Source organism: Sorex fumeus, unplaced genomic scaffold (assembly GCF_029834395.1).
Source record: "Sorex fumeus unplaced genomic scaffold, SorFum_2.1 ptg000079l, whole genome shotgun sequence".
Lineage (NCBI taxonomy): Eukaryota > Metazoa > Chordata > Mammalia > Eulipotyphla > Soricidae > Sorex > Sorex fumeus.
Genome location: NW_026606136.1, coordinates 3528643 through 3545502, shown reverse-complemented (window position 1 = coordinate 3545502; position 16860 = coordinate 3528643).

Here is a 16860-nt window from a genome sequence, read left to right as displayed (position 1 = left end):
GCAGGGTTTAGGGGGCCACATAGGTGCCACAGATTGAACCTGGGTTGGGCGTGTGAAAGGCAAATGCCCTAGCCACTGTACTATAGCTCAGGCTTCTGTCATGCTAGTGTTTAATACTAGATTTAAAAATAAACGTATACTATATTACATTTTGTGAAGCGGGGGCACACGTGGCTGTGCTTGTGGCTTACTTCTGGTTATGTGCTGGGGGGATCACTCCTACTGGCTCAGGGGACCGTATAAGGATCAAACCAGGCAAGTGCCTTACCCACTGTACTATCTCAGGGCCCCATGCTTTTCAACTTTTTACATAATATTTAATAACCTGATAAATGTAACTCTTTCCTAAAAATGGCTTGAGAATTGGGACTAGGAAATAGTACAGTAATTAGGGTGGTTCCAGCTCTGCCCCCAACCCAGGTTCAGCACCCCATATGCCCCTGACATCACTGGGTTGCAGCCTTGGAGGCTGCCAGCATGCTAGGGTGGTCGGGTATCCCCGATACTAGAGATCCTGAATAGCATCACATCCCTGGACTCTTCTTATGCTGAACTGAAGGCCCAGCTGGCTGAAAATCGCCTGTGGGACTCCTGAGCACCAGTTGGAAGATCAAACAAACAGAATGATTTGGGGACTGGAGAGATAATACAGCAGGTAAGATGATTGACCGAGGCCAGCTGAGGTCAGCTGTGTGCAAAGCAAGAGCCCTACTTGCCATACTGTCTCTCAGACTCCTTACCTGAATATTCTTTTCTGAAAAAAATTTTTGGATTCAATCAATGCAAATTATGAAGTTACAGAATATTCTTCTCTTTGGTGGAAAGATGAAAAGTTCAAATAAATTATATTACCGTGGGCAAGGGAGATGGCTCAATGGCTGGAGCACCAGGGGCCCTAATTCAATCCCCATCACCACATGGTCCCCTAGGCACCATTGGGGACAAGCCCTGAGCACCACCAGGAATGGCGCTCAAACAAAATACAAGAAGGCCAGTGTGGGGCTGGAGCAATAGCACAACGGGGAGGGCGTTTGTCTTGTATGTGGTTGGCACGGGTTTGATTCCCAGCATCCCATATGGTCCCCTGAGCACCACCAGGAGTAACCCCTGTGTATCACTGGGTGTGACCCGAAAACCAAAAAAAAAAAAAAAACCCAAAAAACAAAAAGGCCAGGGCTCTCTCTCTTCTCTTTGGCCCAGCTCATCATCTTCTAGTTGCTGGCTTCCTCTTGTAGAGCTCATAGTAGATGGTAGACACCATGCTAAGCACTCAATCTGCCTTGTCTCATTAAATATTCACAAGTTCTTAGGTGGCTGAAGAGATAGTACAGCAGATAGTAAGCTTGCCTTGCACACTGTGGACCTGGGTTTGAGCTCCAGCACCAGATATGGTCCCCTGAGCCCACCAGGGCAGAGCCAGGAGTAAGCCCTGAGCAACACTTAGTGTGCTCAAAACTTTTGGTTAGGTTTTGGGCCACACCCAGTGGTGCTCAGGACTTCCTGATTTTGTGCTTAGGGATCACTCCTGGCAGGATTCAGGGGACTGTATATGGTGCCAGGGATCAAACGTTGTTCTGCTGCATGCAAGATGAGAGCCTTATGTGCTGTACTCTTTCTCCAGCCGAATAATAATTTTTTTTTTTTTACAGAAGCAAAGAGGCTTGTTCTTGCAGCCTGTGTTCTCCCTTGAATACGTTATCTCACTTGCTTGTCTCTATGTATCTTTGCTTGCTAGTTCTCTCTCTCTCTCTCTCTCTCTCTCTCTCTCTCTCTCTCTCTCTCTCTCTTTTCTTTTTGGGTCACACCCTGCGATGCTCAGGGGTTATTCCTGGCTCTGCACTCAGGAATTACTCCTGGCGGTGCTCGGAGGACCATATGGGATGCTGGGAATCAAATTCGGGTTGGCCGCATGCAAGGCAAATGCCCTACCCACTGGGCTATCGCTCCAGCCCTGGAGAAGTCCATGTTCTCTCTTGAACACATATTTTCTCTTTCTCTCCTCACAGCTTTCTAAGTTTGTTTTAGTAGAAAACTATCTTGCTTCACCTAAAAAAAAAAAAAAAAAAAACCAACCAGACAAACAGAAAGCAAAGAAGACAATAAAGCAGGGGCGCGGTTGACAGTCAAGTAGCTGGAGAACATTTTGCATTCAAGATCCCTGGTCTGTCCTTGGCACTGCACTGCTGGGGATGATTGGCCAAGTAGGTGATTCCTGCCCCCCACCCCCAACCCCTGTTAGTTTGTTTTGTTGATTTTCTTGTTGTTTTTCCTATTCAGAGTCTTACTGATTTCTGTTCTTGTTTTTTATTTTCTATTTAACTAGATAAGTGAGACAGAATGGGATGTGCTTACTCCTTTTTGTTCTGTGCCTGAACTCAGATTTTTTCGACAAAAATAAAAAGATACGATTGTGCCGAAAAATCTGTTATTACATAATCCATAATGGTAATTGTCCAGTCTCCCTTTGTTCTTTATTTCATCAGTCCCCGACCCTGACTCCAGGGCCTCATCCATGCGGGGCCTGCACTCTGCAGCTCAATCCCGTCCCTCCCTGGCCACTCAGTACTGTAGCTTTTTTGCTGAATACAATCCAGTGGGGATTTTCCCTCTCCCCTTTTCATTGCTCCTATTGTGAACACCAAGGGTTTCTTCCTTTAGTCGACATGCTTAAATACAGGCTTGCCAGTGACTGTGTTCTAGCACATTTTAGTGCTTACCTGGGATTGATGTGGTGCTCACACATGTGCTTGGGGCACCCGGGGTGGGGGTCGGGCAGGGGTCACAGAATTTGCATGTCTTTGGGTGCAGTGCTCACACATACTGAACAGTACACTGAAGACTGCACACTTAGTTGCAGTGCCAGGGGTTCCAGATAGCAGTGATCTCTTGGGACTATGCTCAGCTACCCGAATGGCAAAAGAGATCATGACCCAGGGCTTGCAAGACAGCCACTTATTGTCACTGAGTTCTTTTCTGGGCCCCAAGAATTCAATATTTTACAGAATGCACCTCAGTTCGAGTTTTTGTAAAATCACTGGTAACGTAGATGCTCAAAAACAAATATGAGGGGCCCAGAGAGATAGCACAGAGAGTAGGGTGCTTGCCCTGCACCAGCTGACCTGGGTTTGATCCTTGACACTCATATGATCCCCCTGAGCACTGCCAAAGTAAATTTCTGAGTGTCTCCCAAACAAATAAACAAAAAAGAAATATGAAGCTAAAATAGCATCAGATGTAGATGTGGCTTTCATCAAGAGACCTTTTTTTGAGGGGGTGGTGGTGGTTCGGGGTCACATCTGGTGATGCTTAGGGGTTACTCATGGCTCAGGGGTTATTCATGGTTCTGCACTCAGGAGTTACTCCTGGTGGTGCTTGGGGATCATATGGCATGCTGGAGATCTGACCAGGTCAGCAAATGCCCTACCTAGTGCTGTCACTCCAGAGGGTCCTGAGACATTGTTTTTTATGGGTGGGGTAGGGTAGACGGAAGACCTCCCAAGCAGTCCTTTGGATGTCCTGAGGCTCCTCCTGTGACTCATGGCCTTCTGCCAACTGGGCCATTGGTTCATGCCATGGGTTCGAGGATGTACTGCTGCTTGGTTCTTCTGTGCCAAGGATACCTGCACCACCAGGTGTTGTTGTGGACTCCAGGCTCACACTCAGCAGTGCTTGGGGACCTCCAAGGATGCACCCTGAAATGCCCGGGGGACCATGTGATACTGGAAATCTAACCGGGGGTTAGGCACATTACCTTAATTACTAATTGTCTCCAGGTCCATTTTCTTTTCTTTTCTTTTTCAATTCAGAATGTAAATTTTATTATTATTATTATTTTAAATTTTATTGAATCACCGTGAGAGAGTTACAAGCTTTCATGTTTGGGTTACAATCACACAATGATCAAACACCCATCCCTCCACCAGTGCACATTCCCCACCACCAATATCCTCGGTATACCCCCCCTTTCCCACTTTCCCTCTGCCTCCATGGCAGACATGATTCCCCATAATCTTTCTCTACTTTTGGGCATTATGGTTTGCAATACAGACCCTGAGAGGTTATCATGTTTTTTCATTTTTTTTACTTTCTGCACACATCTCGCATCCCGACCGATTCCTCCAGCCATGTTTTTCTTAGTAATCCTCCAGGTCCATTTTCAAGAGACTTTTTGCTTGTTTATTTTGTTTTGGGTCCACACCCGGTGAAGTTCAGGGCTTACCCCTGGCTCTGCTCAGGGATCAATTCTGGCTAGAGTTTTAGCCTGGGTTGGCTGCATGAAAGATAAGCAAGTGTGTTATTCACTGTACTCTCTTGGGCCCAACCAAAAGAAAAAAATTTTTTTTTTATTAGTGAGACACCATGAGGTACAGTTGTAGACTTACAAATTTTGTGCTTGGGTTTCAATTATACAATGATCAAATACCCATCCCTCCACCAGTGCCCATTTCCCACCACCACGGATCCCAGTATCCTTCCCAACCCCATTCCCCCCACCCCACCCTGCCTCTGTGGCAGGGCATTCCCTTTTGTTATCTCTCTCCTTTTGGGTCCCGTGGTTTGCAAGAGAGGCATTGAGTGGCAATCATGTTTGGTCTATAGTTTACTTTCAGCATGCTTCTCCCATCCTGGAACCAAAAGAAATTTTGACCAGGATTATCTTCCCTAAAAATAACAAGAGATAAAGAGAACTACCCAACACAGCTGCTAGATGATTCACGATTACAATCATGATCATCCTGTTGTTCGTCGATTGCCTCGAGCAGGCACCAGTAACGTCTCCTTCTTCCTAGCCCTGAGATTTTAAAAGAGCCATTTCAATGCTCTTTCAGGATTAGGAGAACGAGACCCATCGTTGTTAATGGTATTTGGCATATTGAGTACGACACGGGAAGTTTGCCAGACTCTGCCATGCGGGCAGGATACTTTTGGTAGCCTGCCAGGTTCTCCAAAGGAAAAATAAGATAATAAGATGTCGCAAGGCTGCGAATGTGGCCATGCACTTCCGGGAGCTGGGTTTTATAGTCTCTGTGTCTTGGCTGTTGATGGGACCAACCTGGTGCTGGCGGCAGCTGGTGGGTGTGATGCCTACCTACTGGAAGATGGGGGTCTGGGTGGAGAAGGCCCAGTCCCAATCCGAGTAGGCTTGGAGACCTCAGCCCTGGGACCCGCATGCCTGGGTTCCTCTGCCAGTTCTTTCATGCATGAGGCCCGTCCGGACATGTGGAGAGTGGGCCCAGCATGGCTGTGGCTGGCTCTGGAGGTCCTCAGCTGCTGGGGCTCTGCTCGGGGCAGGGGGGTGGGGGGGAGAGAAACTCAACCCTCCCCCCTCCAAGGGGCCCCCGGTGAGGACAGCCAGGCGCAGGGGCAGGAGACTCTAGATGATTAGTCCCCTTAAATATAGCTAATGAAATTAGGTCAATTAAAATGATTTTGTCAGTGGTGGGCAATTTATAGACTTGCAATTTATAGACAGTTTTTATCATTGAGTCACTTTGTGCTCACACAGTCATCTTACCAGTTCTGCCTCAAAACAGGCACTCAATGAATAGCCATTTACTGAGTTAATAAGTAGCACACAACACCCAGGATTTGCATTTTAGTCTTTTGCTGTTGTTAAATAATGAGAAGCAACAGCAAGGGGAAAATACCAATTGTTCTGTTTTTTATATGGAATCTGCATCCAGTCTTTATTCACTTGATTTGTGAGTGTAGAGCTAATCGCTAAGAGATTTACTTACTTGATTAATTCTCTAAATTGGACCTGTAAAGAAGCAGCTTCAGGCATGGGGAGATAGTACAGCAGGTAGGCTGTACTACATGGCCCATCCTGGATCAATTCCTGGCACCACATAAAACACTTGAGCCCCACCTGGAGTGACGCCTAAGAATAAAGCCATCAGTAAGCCCTGAGTACAGCTGAGGGCTTACAGAAACTGTCACTGTCACTGATACTGCCCTCCCTTTGTTCATTGATTTGCTTGAGCGGGCCCAGTAACGTCTCCATTGTAAGACTTGTTACTGTGTTTGGCATATTGAATACATCAAGTAGGTTGCCAGGCTTTGCCGTGCAGGCGAGATACTCTCAGTAGCATGCCAGACTCTCCGAGAGGGGAGGAGGAATCCAACCCAGGTAGGCCGGTCCACAGCATGCAAGGCGAACACCCTATCCGCTGGCCTATTGCTGCAGCCCTTACAAAAACAAACAAACAAACAAAAACAATGAAAATAAAACAAAGCAGCTTCATTCAGATAACTCTGTGCAATTTCTGGTGGGATAGGTTAGAAGAAGCAGAGGCCAGAGAGATAGTCCAGGGGGTAGAGCGCTTGCCTTGCATGGGGCCAACCTGGGTTCTATATCCCCTGTACTCCATATGATTTCCCCAACCCTGCCAGGAGTGATCCCTACGGCTAGAGCCAGAAACAAGTTGGAAAACCCATGGGTGTGGTCAAAAACAAACAAACAAACAAAAGAATCCCAAACACAGATTGGGAGAAGTAGGTGAAGCTTTCTTTCTTTCTTTCTTTCTTTCTTTCTTTCTTTCTTTCTTTCCTTCCTTCCTTCCTTCCTTCCTTCCTTCCTTCCTTCTTTCTTTCTTTCTTTCTTTCTTTCTTTCTCTTTCCTTTTTTTTAAACTTATGCACCTTGATTTACAAAGTTGTCAACCATAGAGTTTCAATTTCATTCCTATCCCTAGTGTCAGCATCTTTCCACCATCCTTCCACTTCAGGTTCCCTCTTCCCCTACTCCAACCTGCTTCCTTAACATGTTTGTAAGTTAAGTTTTGTAACTTGGTTTCCACGTGGATAATCCTGTTGGCTCTAGTGGCAAAGATAAATAGAAATACCTGTCCTACACCATCAATGTGTTCCAGTCCCCTGATCCTTGTCTCTAGGTTATCTCTAGGCCACCTCTGGTCGGGGCACACCTGACAATTGCCAGGAATTCCTCCTGGCTCTGAGCTCGAGATTATTCCTGGTGAGTTCTGGGGACCATATGGGATGCTGGGGATCAAAGCCGGGTTGGCCACATTCCAGGCAAGTGCACTCCTCACTGTACTAAGAGGCTAAGGGGCTAGAACCCAGGTAGGCTGTTTGCATGTGCATACCAGCTGTGCTACCTTTCAGCCCATAAACATGACCTTTTTTTTTTTTTTTTTTTTTTTTTTCTTTTTGGGTCACACCCGGCGATGCTCAGGGGTTACTCCTGGCTCATGCACTCAGGAATTGCTCCTGGCGGTGCTCAGGGGACCATATGGGGTGCTGGGAATCGAAGCTGTGTCGGTCATGTTGGCTGCGTGCAAGGCAAACACCCTACCCGCTGTGCTATCACTCCAGCCCCCAAACATGACCTTTTGTTCTTCTAGGAGGTTATTCTTTTCTAAGAGTCCTCTACCCCTTTTTGGGTGGTGCCTTCAGGCTACTTTAGAGTTATGATTTCACAACATCTTCAGTCTTCCTGAAAAATCTCATAGATTTTTCGGCAGTCTATCTGCCTGCAACAGTCTTATTCATGGTTTGCTTTACCATGGTGAATTTCTTTAGCAAGACTTAGCTTATAGCCTTTTTGTTTATTTGTTTTTGGACCACATCCAGAGGCGCTCAGGGATTATTCCTGACCTCAGAGGACCCTATGGAGTACTTTGGGATCAAACTCAGGTCAGCTGTGTGCAAGACCTGTGACCTACCCACTGTACTATCTTCCAGCATATTGGTTTGGGTGTGGGACTACAGGGCTGGAGCAATAGCATAGCGGATAGGGCGTTTGCCTTGCACGTGGCTGACCTGGGTTCGATTCCTCCATCCCTCTCGGACAGCCCGGCAAGCTACCGAGAGTATCCCGCCCACACGGCAGAGCCTGCAAGCTATCCGTGGCATATTCGATATGCCAAAAACAGTAACAAGTCTCACAATGGAGACGTTGCTGGTGCCCGCTTGAGCAAATTGATGAACAACAGGACAGTGCTACAGTGCTACTAGTCTGAAAATATAAATGTTCTCAGTTCAAGCAAAAATTTTCTCTCTCCATTGATGTCTAGTAGTAATGAAAGAAAAGCTTATAATGTAGAAAAGCTTTTAAAAATTCTGAACGGGGAGCCAGGGAGATAACCACCTGAGTAAACCAAAGGAAACACAACACAAAGAAAAATGTTAAATGGCGCCTGGAGCACTGTGTGGAGCTCCCCTGCACCTTGCAGGAACGGGCCTCTCCTAAGCTCTGTGTACATGCCCCTGAGAGCAGCCCTCTGAGGGGTCTCCCCAGCCCCAAAGGTCAGGTTTGCTTTTGTTTGTTTTGGGACCTCACCTGGTGGTGCTTAGGGCTTAAACCTGGCTCTATGCTTCGGTATCACTCACTTGAGTGACTAAACGGAATGTGGAATCGAACCTGGCCTGGCCATGTGCAAGGCAAGTGCTGTACCCATCGCACCCTTCAGCCCCAAATGTGAGTTTTTTTTTTTAATTTCACTTTTTTAGATCAATATTTGGTGTTCTTGCAGAAAGTGCTGTAGTACACAGGAAACTGCTTGTTTGGATTTTTGTAAGAGTAAGGTCATCTCCACTCTCTCCTGTCCTTAAAGGAGGTTTGGATTCACATACCTCAGGAGCTTATAGAGGAAGGTTGGAGAGTCCTGAGACTGATAGGGGCCTTACAGACCTGGGCTGGCCAGAATTCATAGGATGGCATGCTGGGCACTCCTCTGGCACTTAGTCAGGGCTGGGTTTGGGGTGTATGGCCGTGCAGTAACGTTACATAGACTAGACCAGAGAGGCAAAGACCAAAGACCCTCCTCCTGTTCCCTGACCTGGTTCTTTGCCTCTGTGCTCAGGCTGGGCAAGCCCCAGAAGAGCAAAACTAAAACCAGTTTGGGTGTGACCCCAAAACCAATGAAAATAATAAAAGTAAAATCAATCCATTCAGGGCCAGAGAGATAGTATAAGAGTTAAGGTGTTTGTTTGCCTTACAAGTTGTTTAACTCCAGTTTGAATCACATATCATTCCCTTAGTGTGGTTCCCAAATAAAACAAATCATTCCATATAACCACATATCATCCATCCCCTGTCTACTGTCAGAAATGATTTCTGAATACAGAGCCAGGAGTAAGCCCTGAAAACAACTGGGTGGGTCCCTCCTCTCCCCCGAAAAGAAATCGTAGTTAAAAGTGAGCTGCAGAGGGGCTGGAGCGATAGCACAGTGGGTAGGGTGTTTGCCTTGCACGTGGCTGACCCGGGTTCGACTCCCAGCATCCCATATGGTCCCCTGAGCACCGCCAGGAGTAACTCCTGAGTGCAAGCCAGGAGTAACCCCTGTGCATCACCGGGTATGACCCCCCCCCCAAAAAAAAAAGAGCTGCAGAGCACAAGATAATCTCATCAATGGCCATGATCCAGAGACTCAGAAATAAAACTCTCAGAGGAGAGCAACATCGAACAAAATGCTGTGTAGATGCCTCCAGACCCCACACCAGGCTGTCCTCACTGGGGCAACTTGGAGGGGGGCAGGTGAGTTTCCCTCCCCGCCCCAGTAGCTGAAAACCTCCGGATCTCAATCACTGCCATGCTCACGCTGCTCTCCACAGGCTCAGGTGAGCCTTACCCATGAGTGAATCTGCTGTATAATCATTCAGAATTTCAGAATTCCTGAAGCAAATGTGGCTGCCCTCATACTATACACCACTGATGTACCAAAAGTAGCACACAACATCTGATGGGACTTAACATGTTAGTAATCTCTTATAACGGCTTAATGGCTCCAGGATGGAATACAACAATCTTCACACACAATTGAGCTGCAGAGATAGTACAACTGGTACAACTGGTAAGCTGCTTGTATTGGATGCAGCCGGCCCAGTTTCAATCCCTGCCACCTCTTATAGTCCCCTGAGCACCGCCAGCAGAGTGATCCCTGAACACAGACCCAAAAGTGAGCCCTCAACACAGCCAGATGTGAATCTCCCCTCCCCCTACCAATAAAATAAAACAAATTTGGGCCCAGTAGAACCTTTGGGTATGTCGTGCCTCTTATTTAGTACTTATTATCAAGGTAAAGCACTTGCCTTGACAGTGGCTGTATCAGCTACCCTGGTTTGAACTCTGAGTATCCTCATGCCTCCCTTCAGAATAAAGATCCACAATAGTCCCTGAGTACTGCCATGTTTAGCTCAATTCTCCCCCCCCCCCGCCCCAAAGTCCCACACAAATCCCTCTCCTGATCAACAAACAAATTAACAAGAAAGGGAGTATACATTTCAGTACTTAAAGACATCCAGCATACAATCATTGAATCCTGTTACTCCTGGCTCTACACTCAGGGATACTCCTGATCATGCTTGGGGGACCATATGGGGAGCCTGGGATCAAACCTGTCAGCCACATACAAAGCAAGCACCCTACACACGGTGTTATCTCTTCAGCCCAAGATAACTTTTCTTGGAAAGAATCTAGATCTCCTATATGCAAAGCATGCACTCCAACCTTTTGTGCTATCTCTCTGGGCTTCAGGGTGTGTGTGTGTGTGTGTGTGTGTGTGTGTGTGTGTGTGTGTGTGTTCGTTTGTGTATGTGTGTTTTGTGTGTGTGTGGGACATGTTTGCCGGTGCTCAAGTCTTCTTGATCTGCTCTTAGAGATCACTCCTGGCGGTGTTTGGGCAACCATATGTGGTGCAGGGGATCAAATCAGGGTCAGCTGTGTGCAAAGCAAGCATCTCCCCTGCCATGTATACACTATCCTGCTGGCTCCAAGGAATACGTAGCTTTTTTTTTTTTTAAATTTGATTTTTGGGCCATACCAGCTGTGTTCAGTACTTGGCCCTGTGTTCAGGAATCACTTCTGGTGGGCTCTGGGGACCATATGGGGTGCTGGGGATTGAATATGTGCTGGCCATGTGCAAGGCACATGCCCTACCTGATATCTCTCTTAGCTCTTAATGAAGGGTTGGAGCGATAGCACAGAGGTAGGGCGTTTGCCTTGCATGCAGCCAACATGGCCGACTCGAGTTCGATTCCTCCGCCCCTCTCGGAGAGCCCAGCAAGCTACTGAGAGTATCTCGCCCGCACGGCAAAGCCTGGCAAGCTACCCGTGACGTATTCGATATGCCAAACACAGTAAAAACAAAGTCTCCAATGGAGACGTTACTGGGCCCACTCGAGCAAATCGATGAACAATGGGAGGACAGTGACTCTTAATGAAGCAAAATTACTTGGAGAGTCAAATTCCAGTCTGTCAAGCTATAGGAATGAAGTTAGAATAAAAAAAAATCGAAATCAAGAAAAATTGAAGATAAAGGAACTAGATGTAGTATATGAGTAGGGTGCTTTCTTGCACATTGGACCCAGGTTCTATTCATGGCACCACATATAGTCCCGACCAAGCCCCACCAGAAGTGATCCATGAGCTCAGAGCCAGGAGTAAGCCTGAGCATTGCTGGATATGACCCCCAAACAAAAACAGCTAAAAGGTTACCAGAAGAAAAGGGGAAGATGTAGGTGTAAATTAAGGTAAAAGGAGTCAATTGTCTGGAGAAGGATAAAAACATGACCTTTGGTGTAAAACATAATGTGTCATGCTTAGGTATTGATTTACAAATTTGCAAACCTGAAGCCTATATATAAAATCCACTATAACTAATGCAATAATATTGCATGGTAGCACTGTCATCCCATTGTTCATCGATTTGCTTGAGCAGGCACCAGTAACGTCTCCATTCGTCCCTGTCGTGTGCTAGTATAGCCAATGGCATCTGCTCGCTCCAGGAACATGAAGTGAGACTTGTTGTTACTGTTTTTGGCATATCAAATACGCCACGGGGAGCTTGCCAGGTCCTGCTGTGTGGGCAGGGTACTCTTGTAGCTTACTGAGCTCTCTGAGAGGATCGGAGGAATTGAACCTGGGTCAACCGCGAGCAAGGCAAATGCCCCACCCACTGTGCTATCGCTCCAGCCCGCAATAATATTACATGACTAAATTAAAAAATAAAGCAGCATTTATTTCTTTACAATAAAGTACATAACACCCACCCCCCAATTTGTGACAGTTGGATACTTGTTTGTGATCGTCAAAGAACAATTTCTGTAGAGGCAAAGCACTCCAATTTTGTGAGATCATGTTGTTTTAGGGAGAGGTCTCAAAAATGGATGCTAGAGTCTGGGTTCAGTCTCACACACTGCTTGGTACTCTGAGTGACCTTTTGGGAGTGACCCTCAAACACTGATCCAGGAATAGTCCTTGAGCACCACAGGGTGTGACGCCAAACAAACAAAAAAAAAAAACCTGGAAATGGAAAAGAGAAATTAACAGAGAAACAAAACAAACGAGTTTGTTATTCTCTAAACACCAGAGATTGTTAAAGCAATTCTATGTGATCTCTTTCCAAACAATACACCAGGGGCTAAAGAGATAGTTTGTGTGTGTGTGTGTGTGTGTGTGTGTGTGTGTGTGTGTGTGTGAATGGGTGGTACCCGGAGGTTTTGCATATAGGACCTAGGTCAGCCTCGTGCGAGGCAAATGCCCTATTTGCTATACTATTGCTTTGCCTCCCAGAAGAGACTTTTTTTTCTTTTTGGGTCGCACCTGATGATGCACAGGGGTTACTCCTGGCTCTGCACTCAGGAATTACTCCTATGGTGCTCAGGGGACCATATGGAATACTGGGAATTGAACCCGGGTTGGCCGAGTGCAAGGCAAACGTCTACCCACTATGCTATTGCTCCAGCCCCCAGAAGAGATTTTTTGAAAATAAATCTTTTAATTTTATCCCAGTACTCTTCAGTGATTAAGGATGTCCCGAGAAGTTCTGGTTATTCCTCAACCATTAATGGAGAAGACGTGCTTGAGACTGGAACCATTATAAAGTAGTTTCTCTCCCATGTCTTCCCCAGACACAGCTGTGGAATGACTTTGGTACAAATTAGAATCTTTCTCAGAAGCCCATCACAAAGTAACCATCATTGGAACCCTTAACCTTTCACTGGTCTGTTTGGACTACCTTCCCCACCAAAGGGATATCATGGGCTTGAAACTTTTTTTTCTCTTTGTCTGGAGTGTCTTTACCTCAGATCTAAGAGAAAACATACTTGGCTATTATCCCAAACTAATGGTTTCTTTTCACTGTTGTTAAATCTATAAACATGAATTACTGTTTTTTTTTTTTGTTATTGTTGTTTTGTCACACCTTGTGATGCTCAGGCGCTACTCCTGGTTCTACGCTTGGGAATTACTCCTAGCAGTGTTTGGGGGACCATATAGGGTGACAGGGATTGAAACCAGGTCGGCAGTATGCATACAATAGGTACATATTTTTTGTATTTTATTTATTTATTTTTTTATTAGTGAAACACCATGAGGTACAGTTATAGACTTACGAATTTTTGTGCTATGACTGGTTAAAGAAACTTTGGTACATCTACACAATGGAGTACTATGTAGCTGTTAGAAAAGATAAAGTCATAAAATTCACATACAAGTGGTATCATGCTAAGCGAAATGAGTCAGAAAGAGCGGTATAGACACAGTAAGATTGCATTCATCTGGGGAACATAAAGTAACAAAATGGGAGACTAACACCCAGGAGTGGCCGAGATTAGTACAATAGATACTAGTATACCATCTCTCTGGTTCTGAATTACACTTTTATGGTTGGGGAATGTTTTGATCCACACTTGACTCAGGGATTACTCCTGGCTATATGTTTGGGGTCAATTGTAGCTGTTCTTAGGGGACTCTATATGGTACCAGGGATCAAATCTGGGTTGCTTGTGTGTAAGGCAAGCACCCCACTCACTGTTCTTTCTCTACAGTTCCCTACTTATAGTTTTATTTTGTTTGTTTTTGGCTTTTAGGGTCATACCTGGCCGATGCTCAGGGGTTACTCCTGGCTCTGCACTCAGGAATCACTCCTGGTGGTGCTCAGGGGACGATATGGGATGCTGGTGATCGAACCCGGATAGACCCCAAGCAAGGCAAATGCCCTTCCTGCTGTACTGTCAGTCTGGCCCAACTTATAGTTGTTAAAGGGGAGTTACTGGCCACACTGGTCACGCTCAGGAGCTGCTCTCAACACAGTGCTTGGGGGATTGACTTCCAGCAGTGCTTTGCTTGAGGGAGAGTGTGACAGTTGGGATCAAACATGGGTCACTTAGACTAAAAACACAAAGTATATATTAGCCTTTGAACTATCTAACCAGCTTGTTTTTTTTTTTTTTGAAGGTGCTTGGGGGCTACTCCTGGCATGGTGCTAGGAGTCATATATAGTTCTGGCAATTGAACTTGGACTTCTTACATGAAAAACATGCTCTCAACCTGTTGAGCTATCACTTGCTCTAGAGGTAAGGTTTTTGATAATTATAAATAATGCTGCTGGCACTCTGTGTGTGTCTCTGTGTGTGTATGTGTGTGTGTGTGCATACTCGCATACAGGTGAACATGTTTGGACCACACTCAGTGATGCTCTCATGCTCAGGCAGTGCTGGGGATTGAACTGGGATCGTCTGAGTGGATAGAAAGCACCCTGTCATATTTCTCTAGCTGCTCTTAACAGGTATTTGATGCATATATACATAGTATTTATTTTGTATATGCTTTGGAGAGAGATATCTTGGTCACATGAAATGCATATATTCAACTTTAACAGACAATATCAAACAATTTTCCAAAGTGGTAGTAAATAGTAAACATATGTAAACATTTAGGGGAGGAGGGACAAAACTCAGAGGGTTAGCCTTGCCAGGCTTTAGTTTCTGACACCATATGATCCCCTGAGCATTGTTGGGTGCGACCCCGAGTCTAGAGCCCACCAGGCATGACTTAAAATAAAAAAAATATAGTAAACATATAACAAAAGGAGCTTCATCTTTTTTATTTCAAATTAACTTGACGACAGCTTCAAAATAATGAAATGAAACATAAATTATGTGCATGCATCAAAACAAATAGAGGGGTCCACCGACAGCTCAGTGGGAAAGGCTCTGACTTGCAGGCATGAGACCTGAAGTTTGATCACTTTTGGGGGTACTTCCAGCTTTATGCACTTTTCCTGCACAGGTTGGGGAACAAATGGTACTGAGAAGCAAGCCTGGACCTCCTGCATGAAAAGCAAGAGCTCAGCCTGTTGAGAAGTCTTGTTGGCACAGGTTTCCAAGCTTTTTATTCAAGTGTCTTGGGCTGTTGTCTAATACAGTCTCTAGGTTCCTAAGGACCCTGGACTTTACTCTCTGCTTGACATGTTTCTTAATCAGTGAACTATAATTTCATATCTGTAAGAAGAGGAAATAATATCTACTAATTAAATAATTAAAAAGATGAATAACTTTTAAATTATTAATAAAAATAACTCCAATAATTGGTCGAATAACTTCAATAACTACGATTTGAATCATGCACACTTAGCTGTGCTGGGGGCTTAATCCTGGCTCTGTGCTCAGGAATCACTCCAGGATCCCTGATAAAATTCTAGAGATTGAACCCGAGTTAGCTACATGCAACGCTAGTGGCTTGCCTATTGTACTCTCTCTCTGGCTTGACTTCACTAACTTAATACTAACTTTCTGTTTTATTTTGGGACACATTCAGCTGTACTCAGCTATACACAGTTCAGTTCTCTGATTGAACCTAGGACTTCTGATGCAAATCATGCAAACTTCAGCCTCTTGAGCTGGCTTGCTGGGCCTACAATATTAATTCAATAATATGAGTATAGGAAGTTCCCTCCCCCCCCCCCCCCTTTTGGCCACACCGGCAATGCTGAAGGGTTACTCTTTGGCTTTGTGCTCAGGAATTACTCCTGCGGTGGTCCGGAGGCGATATGGGCTGCTAGTCATTGAACTCGGATTGGTTGCATCAAGGCAAATGCTCTATCTGCTGTACTATTTCTCCAGCCCTATATGAAAAGGTCTTAAAATCACAATAGACACTAAATATTAGGGGATATATTTATTGTTTTACGGTATCCAATTGTTACACAGGGGAGTTGGAATTCTCATCATATACATATTTAGAAAATACCAATTCAGGGGCTGGAGAGAATTGGTACTTTCATTCCAGGGCAGGTCGCTTGCCTTACAAAAAGCCCACCCAGGTTTGATCCCTGACACCCCTTACGTTCTGCCAAGAGTTGTCAGGAGTGATCCCTGGGTGCAGAGCCAGGAGGTAAGTCCTGAGCAGTGCCCAGTGTGGTCCCCAAACCCCGAAACCTTTTTCCTATTCAGCCGTTAAAGAAAGGAAGACCCCACATTACCATCAGCCGTGTGTTAATTTAAATATTTCAAAATGTATTGTCAGTGCTCCTTCCTTCAGAAGCCACTTGAGTGGAGTTGGAAGTGGGCCCTTTGAGACGTTTCCGTAGTCTGAAGTTGCATTGTAGCCGAAAGGCTTATTAGACACCCCCAATGTGTACTCAGCAGTTTATAAACATTTGCCCAGCCTTTTTTAGTTGAACGTCTTTCTTAGAGAACGTTAGGGGAAATACTACAAGATACTCAGCTGTGAACTTAGCAGGAAGTTAAAACAAATCGATCAGCTTTGCAAAACATCTGGTGCTCACCCATCTGTTTTTGGCAGCACAAAGACTTCAGTGAGGTTTATGCGGTTCCCTCTGACACCTGCCACGGCGGAGTGAGAGCGCAGAGGCTCCAAGTTGAAGCGAGCTCATTAAAAGCCACTTTCAGGGGCCAGAGGGACCTGCATTTCCTGTGACAACAGCCCATACCAAACTGCTGTCTTAAGAACAGTGCATGTCAAACTGCCGTGTTAAAAATCTGCAGTCCAGACCCCGATCCACTCTCAGTGCTCCAGGCTCAGGCACGCACCTGCTGCCCACCAGTGCCAGGCACAGGGGCACTTTCGCCCCTCGGGCCAACAGCGTTGGTTTTA